Genomic DNA, 9,411 nt, shown 5'->3' with positions numbered 1-9,411 from the left:
TGTTTTAGAATCCTCCAAATGATTCTGATCCATGTTAAAGGTTGAGAACCGTAGCCGTACGTGAATCTTCTCATTGGGAAAGATTGAACCATGTACTTGAACCCCACATGGGCTGTCAGATGGGGAGTCTCAACTTTGTATATTAGCATCACTTTTTAAAAATACTCATGGCAAACCACAGGACACACCAATTTAATCAGAATCTCTAGGATGTGGATTTAAAATGGTCCAATTCTAATATCCACCTTGGGTTGAAAGATGACTGTTTTAACTCATCAGCAAATCCACTAGCCAGTGCTACCAAAAAGTAGGATTCTAGTGTCCTTTTGCTTTATACTGACACATTGGCCTGATGTGTTCTGAGTACTTGTTGGGAGATATGTCTCATGACTCTCTCATGCTTCTCACAGCTTGCTGGGTGTACCATGAATGGAAGGTCATCACTACTTTTGACCTGGACCATTCTTAGGGCTTTTATTTTCAGGGAACACCTTGAGGAATGAAGTATTTTATATCTGAGACAAAGGGCAGGCTTGTTTACTTCTTGCTATAAAATGGTGGGTTCTGCAACAACAGAGTTTTTCCCCAGTAACACCACCTCCTGTGTATGTGAGCACCCATTGGATCCCTCCTGCACATCACCATATTAGGACTCACAAAGCAAGGGAAGTAGATGCAGATGCCCCTGCTGCTTCCTGGGCTGAATAAACAGTCCTTTATTCCTGACTCAGGAGTCCCATATCTTCTACCAGTGTTTATGAAGGTTCAGGTGACCTTCCTAACTGGTAATCAGGTAAAATCTCAGACCTGTAGTAATGCATACCAATCTATTCCCAATACTCTGTTCTCTTCTGCTATACCTTGCTCTTTAGACAAGAGTTGGGTATTATAGAGACCTGGATTTGATACTCATAGATGATACTCCTAAATTTCATTCTTGCCTATGTCTGTGATTCTTCCTGTGATATAATGAGTTGTAAGAAATATATATTTGGTTGTTCTTATGACCAAATATATATTTTCCAGGTATATTTAGTCTTCATCCACATTTCCTGAAAACACTAGAGAGTCTTAATGGCAAAACAGGTGGTTTCTTGTGTTAATGAGAGACTTTTAGACCCCCACCCTAGGGCAGGGGCTGGAAGCTGAATCAGCCGATGGCCAATAATTTAGTCAATCATGACTATGCAGTGAAGCCCTCACAGAACCCATGAGAGGAGCTCTCACTCTCTGTGCTCTGCTCGATTGGATCCTGCTCCTTGGTCCCTGAGAGCTTCTGTGCCTGAGGAACCAGAACACGTCCACGTGCCACTGAGCCAGACCCCAAACTCTGCAAGGATAGAAGCTCCTTTATTTGGGACCTTGCCTTATGGCTCTCTTCATCTGGCTGTTAACTTGTATCTTTTATGATATCTTTATTAAACTGGTAAATGTGTTTTCCTGAGTTTTGTGAGCCACTCTATCAAATTAATGGAACCTTAGGGGCAGGTTGTGGGAAACTCCACAGTCTGTACCCAGTAGGTCAGAAGCACAGGGAGCTTGCCTGGGCCTTGTGACCGGTGTCTGGAGTTGGGGGTGGAGGGCAGTCTTGTAGGACGGAGCCTGTAAACTAGGAATCTGGTGCTGTCTTCCAGGCAGATAGCATCAGAGTTGAGTTAACTTATCCGACACCCTGCTGGTGTTCAAGAATTGCTTGGTGTAAATACATGTGGGAAGACCCCCTCCCACAGACCCACGCACATTGGAATGGGGTCTGGGTACCCAAATGAAGTCACAGTGCTGTTACTGCTGTGTATAATACTTTAAATGTTATACATATGTGTAGGCAAAAAATACACCATGACATTTGGTGTCCGAGATGTTGCACTCCCTTTTGTAACTATTAGCTTCAGTCCACTCAGGAATGGGCTCTCGTAATGGCAGCCTTACTCCATAGACTTTCTGGTTATCGGTATCTGCCTGTGGTATCTGCCAGTATCACTCTCTGAAGATGCTATCATCTTCCCCAGCGATACAGATAACATCAGTATCTGCCTATGAACCAGACCAACCTAGGCCCAAAAGAGGAGTAAAATTCACTGTGTTAAAAGCACATAAATCTTTTTGGTTGTAAATAATACTAATACACATTTATATAACATGTTACAGCCAGGAAAGTATTTTCATAAAAATCATTTTACCTATTTGTATTCCATATTTAATAACCTTGCATGTAATAAACTCATTATTTATTGCTTTGAACAAATAAATAAATATACTCAAGAACTCAGAAATAGATGAAGGATAGGGAAAAGAAAAATTCTGTTTGTGGACATAGGTATGTAACTTAACTCTCTGATAAAAAGTACTTTAATTATATTAAGCATCTATGGGTAAAATTGTAATATTTCCGGAGTCTCTCACCTGGCCTTCGTCTATCTCCATATCAATAGGTGTTTACATGCAGAACTAGGGCATAGCTGGACCGGAGAGATTGCATGGGGTCCTTTCTAGCAGTGGGTTGTGGGAGACTCCAGAGAGCAGAAGTGGACAATGGCTTGTAAGCAATCAATGCGTTCCTTCCAATTTATTTATCCCTTTGGCTGATTTTGGTTTCAAAGGTAATTTGCCTGGGCTGGGAAAGTATTTTCCCACCAGAGTTAGACCATCCTTTATCATCACCATCTTTGTGATTATCATCATCATCACCATTTCTATTAAGTGAGTTCACATAGTATTTTGTTAGAATGGTTTATTTTCTTCCCGGTAAAGAGCTCCACACTAAAACAGCAAAAGTATATCATCAAGTCAGTCAGCAGCCTTTATTATCTCTGTTAATTCACGTATGGCTTGTTTTATCCTTCTTTAGTGCCTTCCCATCCTGTCTCTTTGAATTTGGACAGTTCATCCTTCCAATAACTTACTGAGAACACTCATAGGGAAGGAATGAGGAGTGATTTGCAGTTTGAGGGTGGAATGTCTGCTCTCCGTTCCTCCTTCCTCTCAGGGAGACAACTGCTGGGCTTGCTTACTCTAACTTTGGGCCACTCCGCTAAATCACATCTGGGGTGGTTTCTTGATGCTTAGGGCTAAAGTAGGGAAATGGAAGGAGATTCGAGGAAATGCAAATCTTCAGTCAGCCTTCACTGTCACACAGCGATAAGATGGTTTGAAGAGAATGGGCAAGATAAAGAGCACCTGACTTTTAAACAGTATCTCTCTGATTCATTCCTGCTTCTGCCTTTTGGTGAATTTGGGTATTGTAAAGGGGTACTACAATACAGGATTACTGTTAATCATAAATACAGAGAGTAGAGAAGTTAAAAAATTTGGTTAATAAACAGTCTTAAGTCTTCCTTTATTGTCAGTACTAGATTTTTGCTTCCCACAAATAAGTTGAGGAAATACGCCAGGTCTGCCCTCTGTTTTTTACAGAGCAGGGAGAAAAGCAGTAGTCACTGAAGGGGCTCACAGGGAGTCCATCTGGGAACCCCGTCATCAGCTGCCTACTGTAGGAGGTTTGCTTCTACTCAGGAAAGAAAGACTGTGCCCAGCATTTTAATCCACAAACACCTCACAGGTTTTAATGTAAAAATGACAAAATCTTTAGTTATTTTCAGGCAATATGCTTTGCTGTTTTGTTGTTACATATAGAAAACAGCAAGACTTTATAGCACACACTGGGTGGGAAGCTCACTAAATTCTATACAACTAAGAACAAACCTCAAGAGCTACAGAAATTGCTTATGGAGAATCTACCAAAAACTGAAACTTAAAACAACTGCAGTTGAATAATCTAAGAATACTTGGTACTTATTTCAATTCCTGATTTAAACAACAACAGCAAAATTCTAGGAAGTATCATGAAATATGAATAGTGTGGAATATAGAGGAAATTAATTTACAGTAAAACCCCTGGGTAATAAAAAAATAAGTAAAAGTGTTTCTTTGATTTAGAAAATGTTTTGTTATCCCCCACCCTTAAGTTGAGAGTATAATAACTTGTTCCTTAGCTTGAAAGAATGGAAGGAACTGGCAGAAGTACACAATATTTTTTATAAGATTTTCACCTGTACTTAATCATACTCTTGAAAACTTTATTATATGTTTTTCTCATTCCATAGCTTGGATTCAGTCACTATCAGTGTTTTAACTCAGGAGTCCAAGTAAAGAATTCCTTTTAAGTATTTTAGATAAAAGAATTGAGTGAAACCAGCTGATAATTTCAATGAAGATTTGTACCTAGAATGGTCAGGAGTCATCCCCAACCCTCTTCTGAAAGTAGGTTTGGAGCCTGAAAAGGCTGTTCCTCCTTGGCTGTGCTGCTGCTTAGAGGTTTTCTCAGAGCAAATTGTATTTGCCTATGTTTGAAAGTCTGTTCTCATTATGCTGATTGTTCATATCATCTAATTGCTTTTTCAAGTGATCAATTTCACATGATACTGTGTTATAAGGATGTCCTTGTTTTAGATATTTTAAACACTTCTTATGTCCTCAGTGCATAATAAAGCATGACTTCCTGTTCACTTTTGATAGTTCCTAACATATTTACATTAGAACTCATAGCGATTCTAGTAGTTTTACTTAAATTTGTGTAAAACCCTTGTAACTTTTATAGGGAAAAGAAGGGTGATCAAAATATGATGCTCCATGTTAAAGTATGCTAACTGAAAAAAAAGTTTGCATTAAAGATAATTTACAGGACATCAAGGTCATATTCACCAGCAAAGTGCTATATTGTGTTTAAATTTTTAAAAAGTGACAAAGTAGAATTTTAGAATAGAGACTGAAAACTGATGTCTGAGGAAGAAGACATATTGTAAGGTTATATGTAGGAAATATATTCTAACATATGTGAAAAATATCTTTTTTAATGTTTGATTTTTGGAGAGAAGACAACTGTATTCAATAATATAGTGAAAGACTGGAAAGAGAGAGGGGGACCAAAATATATTTGGTTTAAGCTTTGCCTAAAGACATATTTGAGTATTTTGTTATTTAATTTTAATGGGTAAACTTAAAAAAATGTGTAGCATCTCCATTAATACCTGTTTCATTCTAATAACATGTTTTAGCTATTGGTAATTTGTTTTTCAGTATGCTCTTAGTGAGTATCAAGTATGTACAGTTAGTGAAAGGTTTTCAATGAGATTGCTTCCAAAGATGAATATGACAAGATCCCTGTCCTCAGGAGAGAGAAAAATACATAAACATTTAATTCTAGCTGTGTAACTCGGATAGAAAATCTCAAATTATTTTAATATCAGTACTTCTTTAAGACTCTCAAAAATTACTGAGGATCCCAGAGAATGTTTTTTTAGTACTCCTTCTGATGCCAGCGTTCTTGTTTGAGGAGTTGAAGAATGAACTTAGCAAGCACTCAAGGTGGAAGAGTGAGGGAGAGACCTTTATTTAGATATAAAGTGAGAAGACCGAGCTCCTGGCTGACATGAGGAGGGGACAAGAGAACCCATTGTTGTGCGTTGTCTCTGGGCTTTATAGGCAGTTGAGGATTTTCGGGAACGTGATAAATAGCTTAGGGGTCTTAGAATGTTCATCCTTGATGAGAGATTATGTGAGTTTTCTCATCAGTCCTCTAGGTAATTCTGAAAAATTAACATAAGAAATTTACTGCATATTTCTTGCCCAGAATAGCAGCTTTTCTTGGTCTCGGAGCATATCAATCATCAGTCAAGACTGCCTGCCCTGCCCTCAAGGTGGGCTGAGTTATTGTCTGTTTGCTGAAGAGTTTAAAAGGCAGTCTAAGATGTAATCTTTCTTGCTTTTACTGTGCTGTTTATGGCTGGGCTTGCTTGCCACTATTAATTACCCACGTTGCTAATAACCTGATCAGGTCTGATGGAGGAAAAACAGCATATAGGCCTGGGCCTTTTAGCATGCTGAAGTGAATCTTACACATGTTTACAAATGATTAGCATAATAAAAACACAGGCTATGCCAAGATACTTTATCTGGGGAATATTAACTGATCTCACTGAAGAATGACTCTAGAGCTTAATGTTTAACATGGAGTTTTGGTAGTGGGGTTTCTTTGCATGTAGTTACATTGCTCTGACCGTGATTGTCTTGCCTGGCCTTTTGCGGGGGCCTAACCCTCCTCTGTCTAAGTTCACAGTCCCTGTCTCCCTTTTATCTATCAATATTTACCACATTGGATATGGAGCAAAATAAAATACAAACATACAATAACAGTGCTTTCCTTTAATGTCAGAGTAATTTTATCTCATGTCCTGTAACCTCGGGAAAACTCTACTGTATGTACACTTGTGACAACATGAGAGTGACGAGGGCAGATAATATCTTATCATTATTAAGAAACTATTCTTGACGTTGTGAAACCTCTGAAAGAGTTTTTAGGAACCCCAGAGACCACACTCTTGCAGTCAGTGCACCAGAGTACAAAATGTTTGGAGTTACAATGATGTGTAATTATAATCCCATGGGGATACAGAAGGGGAGAGGAATTATATTAGCTATTGTTAAGAATTGTTAATTAATACATTATCAATACTGTTCTCTATTGAGTCGAGATTACAATGAAAACCAAATAAAATAATTACGAATATGAGTTTTTGCCAAGTAGCTCAGTTCATGTAACGAAGGCATTCCCCTCCACCTGGTGGCAATGTATCCTAGTGATGGATTGAAGAGTTTTGGAATGGTGTACAATTAAAATATATCCTAATTTAGATCTGGAATTTTTGAATGTGGACACCACCCATCAAAGATGGTATAATATACCTGTGTGGCTAAAATTGTAATATTTCCAGAATATCCCCAGGGTGGCCGGTGAAAAAGCCAGATGGCTCCTAGTGTATGACCATAGACTACAGGGAATTGACTAAAGTCACACCCCCTTTGTATGCTGCCATGCCCTCTATAGCAGACATTCTGGACACCCTCAGCCATGAGCTGGGAACATGTCATTATGTAGTAGACCTTGCTAATGCTTTCTTCTCTATTGACATACCACAGGAGAGCCATTAATAGTTTGCCTTTGCATGGTAAGACTGGCAGTGGACATTCACTGTCCTTCCACAGGGATATGTCCAATGTAACACCATCTGTCATGGACTGGTAGCTCAGGACATGGCCACATGGGAGAAACTGCAAACGGTGTGGCTGTATTGATGATACTATGCTCACATATACTGTATCAGATTTAGAAGAGGCAGTTCCTAGGCTATTGCAACATCTACAGGAGAAAGGATGGGCTGTGTACAGCCCCAAGGTTCAGGGACCTGGTTTCTCTGTAAAATTCTTGGGGGTTGTCTGGTCCGGTAAAACTAAAGTTCGTCCTGAAGCAATCATAGACAAGGTCCAGGCTTTCCCCACCCCTACCCCTGTTGCAGTCTTACAAGAGCTTTTGGGTCTTTGAGGCTACTGGAGAGTGTTTATCCTGCACTTGGCACAAATTCTGAAGGCCTTATGCTGGTTGGTATGAAAGCTCATCCAGTGGGACTGGGATGAGACATGTGCAGCTGGTTTTACTGCTGCCAAGCAGGCAGTCAAGGCCGTGCAGGCCTTGAATGTGATGGACTCATCAAGGCCCTGTGAGCTAGCTAGATGTTCATGTAACCAAAGATGGTTATGGATGGGGTCTTTGGCCACAGCTTGAATGGACATGCTAACCTGCTGGATTCTGGTCACAACTATGGAAAGGAGCACAGGTCCAGGACACCTTTATAAGAGAGGCAACTGCCTGCTGTGTGACATGCCTTGCTGGCTATGGAGCCCATCACTGGAGCAGCTCCGACCAAGGTAATCATTACCTATCCCATTGCAGGGTGGGTTCAAGACTGGAACCAAAGTCCACGGAGTGGCATGGCACTGATGCTACACTGGCCTAATGGGGCACATATTTACACCAGCACTGTGCCCTCTCTACCAGCCCCATTAAGTGGAGAACTCCAGTGCTTATTGGGGCCAGTGACCTATACCAATGGAAAACAGAAAGAAGTTGCTTTTGAGCCATTGGTAGCTGAGAGTCCTTATCAGGAGGGAAAAGCCCCTATACCTGAAGATGCTTGTTATACAGAAAGCTCTGGTCATGGGCAGCCCCCAAAGTGGAGGGCTGTCACTTTCCGTTAAGACTGAGACCATATGGATGGAGGTTGGAGAGGGGAAGAAGAGCCAGTGGGCTGAGTTGTGGGCAGAGTCGCTCATAATCAACTAGGAGCCTTCCCCCTAGTCGTCTGCACTGACAGCTGGGCTGCCTATTGGGGCTTGACCTGTGGCTACCGACATGGTACCATGCCAACTGGATGGTTGGATATTATCCCCTTTGGGGGCAAGAGTTGTGGCAAGACCTGTGGGCCTCTGGTCAGACTGAGACAGTTACTGTACATCATGTGACTGGCCATTTGCCTTTGGCATTCCCGGGGAATGATGAATCAGACACCTTGGCCCAGGTGCATTGACTAGAAGGAAAGCCTGCTTCTGATGTAGCCCAATGGTTGCATCTGCATTGGTTGCATGCAGGACAGAAGACAGTGTGGTCTGTAGCCCATCGGTGGAGCTTGCCATTGACCTTTGAAGAAGTCAAGAGAGCCCGGAAGGAGTGCCTGTGTGCTCTGAGAAGAACCTACACCGAGTCCGGAGGATCATGGTACAATATTAAGGGGATCGATACGCTTTGTCAGGTGGCAGATAAGCTATATTGAGCCTCTGCCCATATCAGAAGGATATCAGTATGCCATGACTTGTGTGGACACGGCTACTGGACTATTGGTTGCTTTTCCTTCATGTCATACAGCTCAGCAAACCACCGGGAGGGGAACTAGGGCGTCTCTTTGCAGCCTATGGCTATCCTCAGGTGATTGGGAGTGATCAAAGACACCCACTTTAGTGGACATGCATTACAAGGATGGGTGCAGCAATTGGAATAAAGTGGAAATTTCGTGTACTATATAACCCTACTGCGGCAGGCATGATAGAGAGGGACAATGGTTTGTTTAAATCTGGTGTGAAGTTGGGCAGCAATAGTCTATGGGGCTGGTCAGTTTGCCTGTGGACAGTACCACAGCATTTGAATAGGAATCAAAAAGGAGCCTTGATCCCTGTGGACATGCTAACACATATTGGTGCCTTTCCTGTACAATTGTATGCGCAAACCAAAGAAGAGATATTGAAGCCAGGATATTTAAACTTCATTTGTCCCAGGAGAGCAACATCCTGCTGTCAACCCGCACTGCATTAAACCCTGGAGATACTGTTAAATGGACATGGCCCTGAACATTCCAAAAGATGGACCAGCGATGGCTGGCCCATCCGGCAACTTGAAGAAAAGGCCTGGAAGCTGGTCTCATGTGTGTTCAAGGAGTAGCAGATTGGCCCACAAATATCAAGATAGTGTTCTCAAAATGTCCAGGAGGTACTAGCATCTTATGGGGAAGTTTTGTTTTATCTTTG

This window comes from Manis javanica, chromosome 5 (assembly GCF_040802235.1).
Source record: "Manis javanica isolate MJ-LG chromosome 5, MJ_LKY, whole genome shotgun sequence".
In the NCBI taxonomy this organism is placed as follows: Eukaryota; Metazoa; Chordata; class Mammalia; order Pholidota; family Manidae; genus Manis; species Manis javanica.
The sequence above is the reverse complement of the archived record's forward strand: the minus strand, read 5'-3'. Positions refer to the sequence as shown.